The sequence below is a fragment of the Leiobunum rupestre genome, chromosome 2, assembly GCF_980474605.1.
Source record: "Leiobunum rupestre chromosome 2, qqLeiRupe1.1.hap1, whole genome shotgun sequence".
In the NCBI taxonomy this organism is placed as follows: Eukaryota; Metazoa; Arthropoda; class Arachnida; order Opiliones; family Sclerosomatidae; genus Leiobunum; species Leiobunum rupestre.
In genome coordinates, this window is record NC_143385.1 from 85305966 (window position 1) to 85319039 (window position 13074).

General features: G+C 45.7%; 17 non-coding genes across 17 annotated transcripts; all 17 read right to left on the reverse strand.

Moving 5' to 3' along the window:
• Positions 1-395: 395 nt before the first annotated feature.
• Positions 396-477, reverse strand: TRNAL-AAG (transfer RNA leucine (anticodon AAG)). Its single transcript has one exon. It is a non-coding gene; the product is annotated as a tRNA-Leu (tRNA).
• Positions 478-1102: 625 nt separating this feature from the next.
• TRNAL-CAA (transfer RNA leucine (anticodon CAA)) lies at positions 1103-1184 on the reverse strand. The gene has a single exon. It is a non-coding gene; the product is annotated as a tRNA-Leu (tRNA).
• A 271-nt stretch (positions 1185-1455) lies between these two features.
• Positions 1456-1537, reverse strand: TRNAL-UAG (transfer RNA leucine (anticodon UAG)). The gene has a single exon. It is a non-coding gene; the product is annotated as a tRNA-Leu (tRNA).
• A 797-nt stretch (positions 1538-2334) lies between these two features.
• TRNAL-UAG (transfer RNA leucine (anticodon UAG)) lies at positions 2335-2416 on the reverse strand. Its single transcript has one exon. It is a non-coding gene; the product is annotated as a tRNA-Leu (tRNA).
• Positions 2417-3563: 1147 nt separating this feature from the next.
• On the reverse strand, positions 3564-3645 carry TRNAL-AAG (transfer RNA leucine (anticodon AAG)). The gene has a single exon. It is a non-coding gene; the product is annotated as a tRNA-Leu (tRNA).
• Positions 3646-3740: 95 nt separating this feature from the next.
• Positions 3741-3823, reverse strand: TRNAL-UAG (transfer RNA leucine (anticodon UAG)). The gene has a single exon. It is a non-coding gene; the product is annotated as a tRNA-Leu (tRNA).
• Positions 3824-4093: 270 nt separating this feature from the next.
• TRNAL-AAG (transfer RNA leucine (anticodon AAG)) lies at positions 4094-4175 on the reverse strand. The gene has a single exon. It is a non-coding gene; the product is annotated as a tRNA-Leu (tRNA).
• A 622-nt stretch (positions 4176-4797) lies between these two features.
• Positions 4798-4879, reverse strand: TRNAL-AAG (transfer RNA leucine (anticodon AAG)). Its single transcript has one exon. It is a non-coding gene; the product is annotated as a tRNA-Leu (tRNA).
• A 269-nt stretch (positions 4880-5148) lies between these two features.
• On the reverse strand, positions 5149-5230 carry TRNAL-AAG (transfer RNA leucine (anticodon AAG)). The gene has a single exon. It is a non-coding gene; the product is annotated as a tRNA-Leu (tRNA).
• A 618-nt stretch (positions 5231-5848) lies between these two features.
• TRNAL-UAG (transfer RNA leucine (anticodon UAG)) lies at positions 5849-5930 on the reverse strand. The gene has a single exon. It is a non-coding gene; the product is annotated as a tRNA-Leu (tRNA).
• Positions 5931-6549: 619 nt separating this feature from the next.
• Positions 6550-6631, reverse strand: TRNAL-UAG (transfer RNA leucine (anticodon UAG)). The gene has a single exon. It is a non-coding gene; the product is annotated as a tRNA-Leu (tRNA).
• Positions 6632-6901: 270 nt separating this feature from the next.
• On the reverse strand, positions 6902-6983 carry TRNAL-UAG (transfer RNA leucine (anticodon UAG)). Its single transcript has one exon. It is a non-coding gene; the product is annotated as a tRNA-Leu (tRNA).
• Positions 6984-7429: 446 nt separating this feature from the next.
• Positions 7430-7511, reverse strand: TRNAL-AAG (transfer RNA leucine (anticodon AAG)). The gene has a single exon. It is a non-coding gene; the product is annotated as a tRNA-Leu (tRNA).
• A 2379-nt stretch (positions 7512-9890) lies between these two features.
• On the reverse strand, positions 9891-9972 carry TRNAL-UAG (transfer RNA leucine (anticodon UAG)). The gene has a single exon. It is a non-coding gene; the product is annotated as a tRNA-Leu (tRNA).
• Positions 9973-10596: 624 nt separating this feature from the next.
• On the reverse strand, positions 10597-10678 carry TRNAL-UAG (transfer RNA leucine (anticodon UAG)). The gene has a single exon. It is a non-coding gene; the product is annotated as a tRNA-Leu (tRNA).
• A 623-nt stretch (positions 10679-11301) lies between these two features.
• Positions 11302-11384, reverse strand: TRNAL-AAG (transfer RNA leucine (anticodon AAG)). Its single transcript has one exon. It is a non-coding gene; the product is annotated as a tRNA-Leu (tRNA).
• Positions 11385-12711: 1327 nt separating this feature from the next.
• TRNAL-CAG (transfer RNA leucine (anticodon CAG)) lies at positions 12712-12793 on the reverse strand. Its single transcript has one exon. It is a non-coding gene; the product is annotated as a tRNA-Leu (tRNA).
• Positions 12794-13074: the final 281 nt, after the last annotated feature.

A 13074-nucleotide genomic window follows, 5' to 3' on the forward strand; every position in this document is an offset into this window, starting at 1 on the left:
TTTCCCAAGCCCCTAAAAACATACCTCTGGCAAAATTGAATAATGACAGCGGCGGGATTCAAACCCGTGCCCCCGAAGAGACTGGTGCCTAAAACCAGCGCTATAGACCACTCGGCCACACTGCCTACGTGTGGGTTATTATTAACTAAAATATCGGCTAAATTCTGTAAAAAGATTTTCCCATGCAGCTAAAAACATACCTCTGGCAAAATTGAATAATGACAGCGGCGGGATTCAAACCCACGCCCCCGAAGAGACTGGTACCTATAACCAGCGCAATAGCCCACTCGGCCACACTGCCATCATGTTGCTTATTATTAACTAAAATATCCTCTAAATTCTGTAAAAAGATTTTACCATGCCTATAAAAACATACCTCTGGCAAAACTGAATTAAGACAGCGGCGGGATTCGAACCCGCGCCCCCGAAGAGACTGGTGCCTTAAACCAGTGCCATAGACCACTCGGCCACACTGCCTTCGTGATAATTAATATTAACTAAAATTACGTCTAAATGCTGTAAAAAGGTTTTCCCATGCCCCTAAAACATAACTCTGGCAAAAACGAATTATGACAGCGGCGGGAGTCGAACCCACGCCCCTGAAGAGACTGGTGCCTAAAACCAGCGCCATAGACCACTCGGCCACACTGCCTTAGTGTGAATTACTGTTAACTAAAATATTGTTATAACGTTATAAAATGGTTTTCAAATGCCCCTAAAAACATAAGTCTGGCAAAATCAAATTATGACAGCGGCGGGATTCGAACCCGCGCCCCCCGAAGAGACTTGTGCCTAAAACCAGCGCCATAGACCACTCGGCCACACTGCCTTCGTGTTGATAATTATTAACTTAAATATCGTCTAAATGCAGTAAAATGTTTTTCCCACGCCCCTAAATACATACCTCTGGCAAAATTGAATAATAACAGCGGCGGGATTCGAACCCACGCCCCCGAAGAGACTGGTGCCTAAAACCAGCGCCATAGACCACTCGGCCACACTGCCTTCGGATAGCTTAATATTAACTAAAATATCGTCTTAATGCAGTAAATTTTTTTCCCATGCCCCTAAAAACATACATACCTCTGGCAAAATTGAATAATGACAGCGTTGGGATTCGAACCCACGCCCCCGAAGAGACTGGTGCTTGAAACCAGCGCCATAGACCACTCGGCCACACTGCCTTCGTTTAGCTTATTATTAACTAAAATATCGTCTAATTGCTGTAAAAAGGTTTTCCCATGCCCCTAAAAACATATCTCTGGCAAAACTGAATTATGACAGCGGCGGGATTTCGAACCCACGCCCCCGAAGAGACTGGTGCCTAAAACCAGAGCCATAGACCACTCGGCCACACTGCCTTCATGTGGATAACTATTAACTAAATTATCATCTAAATGCTGTAAAAAAGTTTTCCCATGCCCCTAAAAACATACCTCTGGCAAAATTGAATAATGACAGCGGCGGGATTCGAACCCGCGCCCCCGAAGATACTGGTGCCTAAAACCAGCGCCATAGACCACTCGGCCACGCTGCCTTCGTGTAGCTTTTTATTAACTAAAATATCGTCTTAATCTGTAAAAAGGTTTTCCCATGCCCCTAAAAACATACCTCTGGCAAAATTGAATAATGACAGCGGCGGGATTTGAATCCACGCCCACGAATAGACTGGTGCCTAAAACCACACCATAGACCACTCGGGCACAATGCCTTCGTGAGAATTATCATTAACTAAAATATCGTCTAAATAATGTAAAAAGGTTTTCCCATGGCCCTAAAAGAATACCTCTGGCAAATTTGAATAAGGACAGCGGCGGGATTCGAACCCTCGCCCCCGAAGAGACTGGTGCCTAAAACCAGCGCCATAGACCACGCGGCCACGCTGCCTTCATGTGGATTTTTATTATCTAAAATATCGTCTAAATGCTGTAAAAAGGTTTTCCCATGCCCCTAAAAACATACCTCTGGCAAAATTGAATAATGACAGCGGCGGGATTCAAACCCGTGCCCCCGAAGAGACTGGTGCTTGAATCCAGCGCCATAGACCACTCGGCCACACTGCCTTCGTATAGCTTATTATTAACTAAAATATCGTCTAATTGCTGTAAAAAGGTTTTCTCATGCCCCTAAAAACATATCTCTGGCAAAACTGAATTATGACAGCGGCGGGATTTCGAACCCACGCCCCCGAAGAGACTGGTGCCTAAAACCAGAGCCATAGACCACTCGGCCACACTGCCTTCATGTGGATAACTATTAACTAAATTATCATCTAAATGCTGTAAAAAAGTTTTCCCATGCCCCTAAAAACATACCTCTGGCAAAATTGAATAATGACAGCGGCGGGATTCGAACCCGCGCCCCCGAAGAGACTGGTGCCTAAAACCAGCGCCATAGACCACTCGGCCACACTGCCTTCGGGTAGCCTTTTATTAACTAAAATATCGTCTTACACTGTAAAAAGGTTTTCCCATGCCCCTAAAAACATACCTCTGGCAAAATCGAATTATGACACCGGCGGGGTTCGAAACCGCGCCCCCGAAGAGACTGTAGCCTAAAACCAGCGCCATAGACCACTCGGCCACACTGTCTTCGTGTTGGTTATTATTAACTTAAATATCGTCTAAATGCAGTAAAAAGTTTTCCCATGCCCCTAAAAACATACCTCTGGCAAAATAGAATAATGACAGCGGCGGGATTCGAACCCGCGCCCCCGAAGAGACTGGTGCCTAAAACCAGCGCCATAGACCACTCGGCCACACTTCCTTCGTGAGAGATATTATTAACTAAAATATCGTCTAAATGCTGTAAAAAGGTTTTCCCATGCCCCTAAAAACATACCTCTGGCAAAAACGAATAATAACAGCGGCGGGATTCGAACCCGCGCCCCCGAAGAGACTGGTGTCTAAGACCAGCGCCATAGACCACACGGCCACACTGCCTTCGTGTGGATTATTATTCATTTAAATATCGTCTAAATGCTGTAAAAAGGTTTTCCCATGGCCCTTAAAACATACCTCTGGCCAAATCGAATTATGACAGCGGTGGGATTCGAACCCGCGCCCCCGAAGAGACTGGTGCCTAAAACCAGCGCCATAGACCACTCGGCCACACTGCCTACGGATAGCTTATTATTAACTAAAATATCGTCTTAATGCAGTAAAAAGTTTTTCCCATGCCCCTAAAAACATACCTCTGGCAAAATCGAATTATGACACCGGCGGGGTTCGAAACCGCGCCCCCGAAGAGACTGTAGCCTAAAACCAGCGCCATAGACCACTCGGCCACACTGTCTTCGTGTTGGTTATTATTAACTTAAATATCGTCTAAATGCAGTAAAAAGTTTTCCCATGCCCCTAAAAACATACCTCTGGCAAAATAGAATAATGACAGCGGCGGGATTCGAACCCGCGCCCCCGAAGAGACTGGTGTCTAAGACCAGCGCCATAGACCACACGGCCACACTGCCTTCGTGTGGATTATTATTCATTTAAATATCGTCTAAATGCAGTAAAAAGGTTTTCCCATGCCCCTAAAAACATACCCCTGGCAAAATCGAAATATGACAGCGGCGGGATTCGAACCCGCGCCCCCGAAGAGACTGGTTCCTTAAACCAGCGCCATAGACCACTCGGCCACACTGCCTTAGTGTGAATTACTGTTAACTAAAAATATCGTTATAACGTTATAAAAAGGTTTTCAAATGCCCCTAAAAACATAAGTCTGGCAAAATCAAATTATGACAGCGGCGGGATTCGAACCCGCGCCCCCCGAAGAGACTAGTGCCTAAAACCAGCGCCATAGACCACTCGGCCACACTGCCTTCGTGTTGATTATTATTAACTTAAATATCGTCTAAATAATGTAAAAAGGTTTTCCCATGGCCCTAAAAGCATACCTCTGGCAAATTTGAATAAGGACAACGGCGGGATTCGAACCCTCGCCCCCGAAGAGACTGGTGCCTAAAACCAGCGCCATAGACCACGCGGCCACGCTGCCTTCATGTGGATTTTTATTATCTAAAATATCGTCTAAATGCTGTAAAAAGGTTTTCCCATGCCCCTAAAAGCATACCTCTGTCAAAATTGAATAATGACAGCGGCGGGATTCAAACCCGCGCCCCCGAAGAGACTGGTGCCTTAAACCAGCGCCATAGACCACTCGGCCACACTGCCTTCGGGTAGCTTATTATTAACTAAAATATCGTCTAAATGCAGTAAAATGTTTTTCCCACGCCCCTAAAAACATACCTCTGGCAAAATTGAATAATAACAGCGGCGGGATTCGAACCCACGCCCCCGAAGAGACTGGTGCCTAAAACCAGCGCCATAGACCACTCGGCCACACTGCCTTCGGATAGCTTAATATTAACTAAAATATCGTCTAAAGGCTGTAAAAAGGATTTCACGTGCCCCTAAAAGCATACCTCTGGCAAAATTGAATAATGACAGCGGCGGGATTCAAACCCGTGCCCCCGAAGAGACTGGTGCCTAAAACCAGCGCTATAGACCACTCGGCCACACTGCCTTCGTGTGGGTTATTATTAACTAAAATATCGTCTAAATTCTGTAAAAAGATTTTCCCATGCACCTAAAAACATACCTCTGGCAAAATTGAATAATGACAGCGGCGGGATTCAAACCCACGCCCCCGAAGAGACTGGTGCCTATAACCAGCGCCATAGCCCACTCGGCCACACTGCCATCATGTTGCTTATTATTAACTAAAATATCCTCTAAATTCTGTAAAAAGATTTTACCATGACTATAAAAACATACCTCTGGCAAAACTGAATTAAGACAGCGGCGGGATTCGAACCCGCGCCCCCGAAGAGACTGGTGCCTTAAACCAGTGCCATAGACCACTCGGCCACACTGCCTTCGTGAGAATTATTATTAACTAAAATTACGTCTAAATGCTGTAAAAAGGTTTTCCCATGCCCCTAAAACATAACTCTGGCAAAAACGAATTATGACAGCGGCGGGAGTCGAACCCACGCCCCTGAAGAGACTGGTGCCTAAAACCAGCGCCATAGACCACTCGGCCACACTGCCTTCGGGTAGCTTATTATTAACTATAATATCGTCTTAATGCTGTAACAAGGTTTTCCCATGCCCCTAAAAACATACCCCTGGCAAAATCGAAATATGACAGCGGCGGGATTCGAACCCGCGCCCCCGAAGAGACTGGTTCCTTAAACCAGCGCCATAGACCACTCGGCCACACTGCCTTCGTGTGAATTACTATTAACTAAAATATCGTTATAACGTTATAAAAAGGTTTTCAAATGCCCCTAAAAACATAAGTCTGGCAAAATCAAATTATGACAGCGGCGGGATTCAAAACCCCCCCGAAGAGACTATTGCCTAAAACCAGCGCCATAGACCACTCGGCCACACTGCCTTCGTGTTGATTATTATTAACTTAAATATCGTCTAAATGCAGTAAAATGTTTTTCCCACGCCCCTAAAAACATACCTCTGGCAAAATTGAATAATGACAGCGGCGGGATTCGAACCCACGCCCCCGAAGAGACTGGTGCCTAAAACCAGCGCCATAGACCACTCGGCATTACTGCCTTCGGATAGCTTAATATTAACTAAAATATCGTCTTAATGCAGTAAAATGTTTTCCCATGCACCTAAAAACATACCTCTGGCAAAATTGAATAATGACAGCGGTGGGATTCGAACTCACGCCCTCGAAGAGACTGGTGCTTGAAACCAGCTCCATAGACCACTCGGCCACACTGCCTTCGTATAGCTTATTATTAACTAAAATATCGTCTAATTGCTGTAAAAAGGTTTTCTCATGCCCCTAAAAACATATCTCTGGCAAAACTGAGTTATGACAGCAGCGGGATTCGAACCCGCGCCCCCGATGAGACTGGTGCCTAAAACCAGCGCCATAGACCACTCGGCCACACTGCCTTCGTATAGCTTATTATTAACTAAAATATCGTCAAATTGCTGTAAAAAAGTTTTCCCATGCCCCTAAAAACATACCTCTGGCAAAATTGAATAATGACAGCGGCGGGATTCGAACCCGTGCCCCCGATGAGACTGGTGCCTAAAACCAGCGCCATAGACCACTCGGCCACACTGCCTTCGGGTAGCCTTTTATAAACTAAAATATCGTCTTAATCTGTAAAAAGGTTTTCCCATGCCCCTAAAAACATACCTCTGGCAAAATTGAATAATGACAGCGGCGGGATTAGAAACTGCGCTCCCGAAGAGACTGGTGCCTAAAACCAGCGCCATAGACCACTCGGCCACACTGCCTTCGGGTAGCCTTTTATTAACTAAAATATCGTCTTAAACTGTAAAAAGGTTTTCCCATGCCCCTAAAAACATACCTCTGGCAAAATCGAATTATGACACCGGCGGGATTCGAAACCGCGCCCCCGAAGAGACTGTAGCCCAAAACCAGCGCCATAGACCACTCGGCCACACTGTCTTCGTGTTGGTTATTATTAACTAAAATATCGTCTTAATTCAGTAAAAAGTTTTCCCATGCCCCTAAAAACATACCTCTGGCAAAATAGAATAATGACAGCAGCGGGATTCGAACCCGCGCCCCCGAAGAGACTGGTGTCTAAGACCAGCGCCATAGACCACTCGGCCACACTGCCTTCGTGTGGATTATTATTCATTTAAATATCGTCTAAATGCTGTAAAAAGGTTTTCCCATGGCCCTTAAAACATACCTCTGGCAAAATCGAATTATGACACCGGCGGGATTCGAAACCGCGCCCCCGAAGAGACTGTAGCCTAAAACCAGCGCCATAGACCACTCGGCCACACTTCCTTCGTGAAAGATATTATTAACTAAAATATCGTCTAAATGCTGTAAAAAGGTTTTCCCATGCCCCTAAAAACATACCTCTGGCAAAAACGAATAATGACAGCGGCGGGATTCGAACCCGCGCCCCCGAAGAGATTGGTGTCTAAGACCAGCGCCATAGACCACTCGGCCACACTGCCTTCGTGTGGATTATTATTCATTTAAATATCGTCTAAATGCTGTAAAAAGGTTTTCCCATGGCCCTTAAAACATACCTCTGGCAAAATCGAATTATGACAGCGGTGGGATTCGAACCCGCGCCCCCGAAGAGACTGGTGCCTAAAACCAGCGCCATAGACCACTAGGCCACACAGCCTTCATGAGGATAACTATTAACTAAATTATCATCTAAATGCTGTAAAAAAGTTTTCCCATGCCCCTAAAAACATACCTCTGGCAAAATTGAATAATGACAGCGGCGGGATTCGAACCCGCGCCCCCGAAGAGACTGGTGCCTTAAACCAGTGCCATATACCACTCGGCCTAACTACCTTCGGGTAGCTTATTATTAACTAAAATATTGTCTAAAGGCTGTAAAAAGGTTTTCACGTGCCCCTAAAAGCATACCTCTGGCAAAATTGAACAATGACAGCGGCGGTATTTGAACCCGCGCCCCCGAAGAAACTGGTGCCTTAAACCAGCGCCATAGACCACTCGGCCACACTGCCTTCGTGTGGATTATTATTAACTAAAATATCATCTAAATGCTGTAAAAAGGTTTTCCCATGCCCCTAAAAACATACCTCTGGCAAAATCGAATTATGACAGCGGCGGGATTTGAATCCGCGCCCCCAAAGAGACTGGTGCCTAAAACCAGCGCTATAGACCACTCGGCCACACTGTTTTCATGTCGATAATTATTAACTAAAATATCGTCTAAACTCTGTAAAAAGATTTTCCCATGCACCTAAAAACATACCTCTGGCAAAATTGAATAATGACAGCGGCGGGATTTGAACCCACGCCCACGAAGAGACTGGTGCCTAAAACCACACCATAGACCACTCGGCCATGCTGCCTTCATGTGGATTTTTATTATCTAAAATATCGTCTAAATGCTGTAAAAAGGTTTTCCCATGCCCCTAAAAGCATACCTCTGTCAAAATTGAATAAGGACAGCGGCGGGATTCGAACCCTCGCTCCCGGAGAGACTGGTGCCTAAAACCAGCGCCATAGACCACTCGCCCATGCAGCCTTAATGTGGATTTTTATTATCTTAAATATCGTCTAAATGCTGTAAAAAGGTTTTCCCATGCCCCTAAAAGCATACCTCTGTCAAAATTGAATAATGACAGCGGCAGGATACGAACCCAGACCCCCGAAGAGAGTGGTGCTTAAAACCAGCGCCATATACCACTCGGCCACACTGCCTTCGGGTAGCTTATTATTAACTAAAATATCGTCTTAATGCTGTAAAAAGGATTTCCCATGCCCCTAAAAACATACCTCTGGCAAAATCGAATTATGACACCGGCGGGATTCGAACCCGCGCCCCCGAAGAGACTGTAGCCTAAAACCAGCGCCATAGACCACTCGGCCACACTGTATTCTAGTGGATTATTATTAACTAAAATATCGTCTTAATTCTGTAGAAAGTTTTTCCCATGCCCCTAAAAGCATACCTCTGTCAAAATTGAATAATGACAGCGTCGGGATACGAACCCAGGCCCCCGAAGAGACTGGTGCTTAATACCAGCGCCACATACCACTCGGCCACACTGCCTTCGGGTAGCTTATTATTAACTAAAATATCGTCTTAATGCTGTAAAAAGATTTCCCATGCCCCTAAAAACATACCTCTGGCAAAATCGAATTACGACACCGGCGGGATTCGAACCCGCGCCCCCGAAGAGACTGTAGCCTAAAACCAGCGCCATAGACCACTCGGCCACACTGTATTCGTGTGGTTAATTATTAACTAAAATATCGTCTTAATTCTGTAGAAAGTTTTTCCCGTGCCCCTAAAAACATACCTCTGTTGAAATTGAATAATGACCGCGGCGCGATTCGAACCCACGCCCCCGACGAGACTGGTGCCTAAAACCAGCGCCATAGACCACTCGGCCACGCTGCCTTCATGTGGTTTGTTATTAACTAAAATATCGTCTAAATGCAGTAAAAAGTTTTTCCTATGCACCTAAAAACATACCTCTGGCAAAATTGAATAATGACCGCGGCGGGATTCGAACCCGCGCCCCCGTAGAGACTGGTGCCTTAAACCAGCGCCATAGACCACTCGGTAACACTGCCTTCGTGTGGATTACTATTAACTAAAATATCGTTATAACGTTATAAAAAGGTTTTCAAATGCCCCTAAAAACATAAGTCTGGCAAAATCAAATTATGACAGCGGCGGGATTCGAACCCGCACCCCCGAAGAGACTGTAGCCTAAAACCAGCGCCATAGACCACTCGGCCACACTGTGTTCGTGTGGATTATTATTAACTAAAATATCGTCTTAATTCTGTAGAAAGTTTTTCCCATGCCCCTAAAAGCATACCTCTGTCAAAATTGAATAATGACAACGTCGGGATACGAACCCAGGCCCCCGATGAGACTGGTGCTTAAAACCAGCGCCACATACCACTCGGCCACACTGCCTTCAGGTAGCTTATTATTAACTAAAATATCGTCTTAATGCTGTAAAAAGATTTCCCATGCCCCTAAAAACATACCTCTGGCAAAATCGAATTATGATACCGGCGGGATTCGAACCCACGCCCCCGACGAGACTGGTGCCTAAAACCAGCGCCATAGACCACTCGGCCACGCTGCCTTCATGTGGATTATTATTAACTAAAATATCGTCTAAATGCAGTAAAAACCTTTTCCTATGCACCTAAAAACATACCTCTGGCAAAATTGAATAATGACCGCGGCGGGATTCGAACCCGCGCCCCCGAAGAGACTGGTGCCTTAAACCAGCGCCATAGACCACTCGGTAACACTGCCTTCGTGTGGATTACTATTAACTAAAATATCGTTATAACGTTATAAAAAGGTTTTCAAATGCCCCTAAAAACATAAGTCTGGCAAAATCAAATTATGACAGTGGCGGGATTCGAACCCGCGCCCCCGTAGAGACTGGTTCCTAAAACCAGCGCCATAGACCACTCGGCCACGCTGCCTTCGTGTGGATCTTAACTATCTTAAATATCGTCTAAATGCTGTAATAAGGTTTTCCCAGGCCCCTAAAAGCATACATCTGGCAAAATTGAATAATGACAGCGGCGGGATTCGAACTCGCGCCCCCCGAAGAGAGTTGTGCCTAAAACCAGCGCCATAGACCACTCGGCCACACTGCCTTCGGATAGCTTACTATTAACTAAAATATCGTCTTAATGCAGTAAAAGGTTTTTCCCATGCCCCTAAAAACATACCTCTGGCAAAATTGAATAATGACAGCGGTGGGATTCGAACCCACGCTCCCGAAGAGACTGGTGCCTGAAACCAGCGCCATAGACCACTCGGCCACAAGGCCTTCGTTTAGCTTATTATTAACTAAAATATCGTCTAATTGCTGTAAAAAGGTTTTCCCATGCCCCTAAAAACATATCTCTGGCAAAACTGAATTATTACAGCGGCGGGATTTCGAACCCGCGCCCCCGAAGAGACTGGTTCCTAAAACCAGCGCCATAGACGACTCGGCCACACTGCCTTCATGTGGATAACTATTAACTAAATTATCATCTAAATGCTGTAAAAAAGTTTTCCCATGCCCCTAAAAACATACCTCTGGCAAAATTGAATAATGACAGCGGCGGGATTCAAACCCGCGCCCCCGAAGAGACTGGTGCCTAAAACCAGCGCCATAGACCACTCGGCCACACTGCCTTCGGGTAGCTTATTATTAACTATAATATCGTCTAAATGCTGTAAAAAAGTTTTCCCATGCCCCTAAAAACATACCCCTGGCAAAATCGAACTATGACAGCGGAGGGATTCGAACCCGCGCCCCCGAAGAGACTGATGCCTAAAACCAGCGCCATAGACCACTCGGTCACGCTGCCTTCATGTGGACCTTTATTATCTTAAATATCGTCTAAATGCTGTAATAAGGTTTTCCCAGGCCCCTAAAAGCATACCTCTGGCAAAATTGAATAATGACAGCGGCGGGATTCAAACCCGCGCCCCCCGAAGATACTTGTGCCTAAAACCAGCGCCATAGACCACTCGGCCACACTGCCTTCGTGTTGATTATTATTAACTTAAATATCGTCTAAATGCAGTAAAATGTTTTTCCCACGCCCCTAAAAACATACCACTGGGAAAATTGAATAATAACAGCGGCGGGATTCGAACCCACGCCCCCGAAGAGACTGGTGCCTAAAACCAGCGCCATAGACCACTCGGCCACACTGCCTTCGGATAGCTTATTATTAACTAAAATATCGTCTAATTGCTGTAAAAAGGTTTTCCCATGCCCCTAAAAACATATCTCTGGCAAAACTGAATTATGACAGCGGCGGGATTTCGAACCCGCGCCCCCGAAGAGACTGGTGCCTTAAACCAGCGCCATAGACCACTCGGCCACGCTGCCTTCATGTGGATTTTTATTATCTAAAATGTCGTCTAATTGCTGTAAAAAGGTTTTCCCATGCCCCTAAAAACATACCTCTGGCAAAACTGAATTATGACAGCGGCGAGATTTCGAACCCGCGCCCCCGAAGAGACTGGTGCCTAAAACCAGCGCCATAGACCACTCGGCCACACTGCCTTCATCAGGATAACTATTAACTAAATTATCATCTTAATGCTGTAAAAAAGTTTTCCCATGCCCCTAAAAACATACCTCTGGCAAAATTGAATAATGACAGCGACGGGATTCAAACCCGCGCCCCCCAAGAGACTGGTGCTTTAAACCAGTGATATAGACCACTCGGCCACACTACCTTCGGGTAGCTTATTATTAACTAAAATTTTGTCTAAAGGCTGTAAAAAAGTTTTCCCATGCCCATAAAAACATACCTCTGGCAAAATTGAATAATGACAGCGGCGGGATTCGAACCCGCGCCCCCGAAGAGACTGCTGCCTAAAACCAGCGCCATAGACCACTCGGCCACACTGCCTTCGGGTAGCTTATTATTAACTAAAATATCGTCTTAATGCTGTAAAAAGGTTTTCCCATGCCCCTAAAAACATACCTCTGGCAAAATAAAATTATGACACCGGCGGGATTCGAACCCGCGCCCCCGAAAAGACTGTAGCCTAAAACCAGCGCCATAGACCACTCGGCCACACTGTCTTCGTGTTGGTTATTATTAACTAAAATATCGTCTAAATGCAGTAAAATGTTTTTCCCACGCCCCTAAAAACATACCACTGGCAAAATTGAATAATAACAGCGGCGGGATTTGAACCCACGCCCCCGAAGAGACTGGTGCCTAAAACCAGCGCCATAGACCACTCGGCCACGCTGCCTTCACGTGGATCTTTATTATCTAAAATATCGTCTAAATGCTGTAAAAAGGTTTTCCCATGCCCCTAAAAGCATACCTCTGTCAAAATTGAATAATGACAGCGGCGGGATTCGAACCCGCGCCCCCGAAGAGACTGCTGCCTAAAACCAGCGCCATAGACCACTCGGCCACACTGCTTTCGGATAGCTTATTATTAACTATAATATCGTCTAAATGCTGTAAAAAGGTTTTCCCATGCCCCTAAAAACATACCCCTGGCAAAATCGAACTATGACAGCGGCGGGATTCGAACCCGCGCCCCCGAAGAGAATGCTGCCTAAAACCAGCGCCATAGACCACTCGGCCACACTGCCTTCGGATAGCTTATTATTAACTATAATATCGTCTAAATGCTGTAAAAAGGTTTTCCCACGCCCCTAAAAACATACCTCTGGCAAATTTGAATAATGACAGCGGTGGGATTCGAACCCACGCCCCCGAAGAGACTGGTGCCTGAAGCCAGCGCCATTGACCACTCGGCCACACTGCCTTCGTGTTGATTATTATTAAATTAAATATCGTCTAAATGCAGTAAAATGTTTTTCCCACGCCCATAAAAACATACCTCTGGCAAATTTGAATAATGACAGCGGCGAGATTTCGAACCCGCGCCCCCGAAGAGACTGGTGCCTAAAACCAGCGCCATAGACCACTCGGCCACACTGCCTTCATGAGGATAACTATTAACTAAATTATCATCTTAATGCTGTAAAAAAGTTTTCCCATGCCCCTAAAAACATACCTCTGGCAAAATTGAATAATGACAGCGAC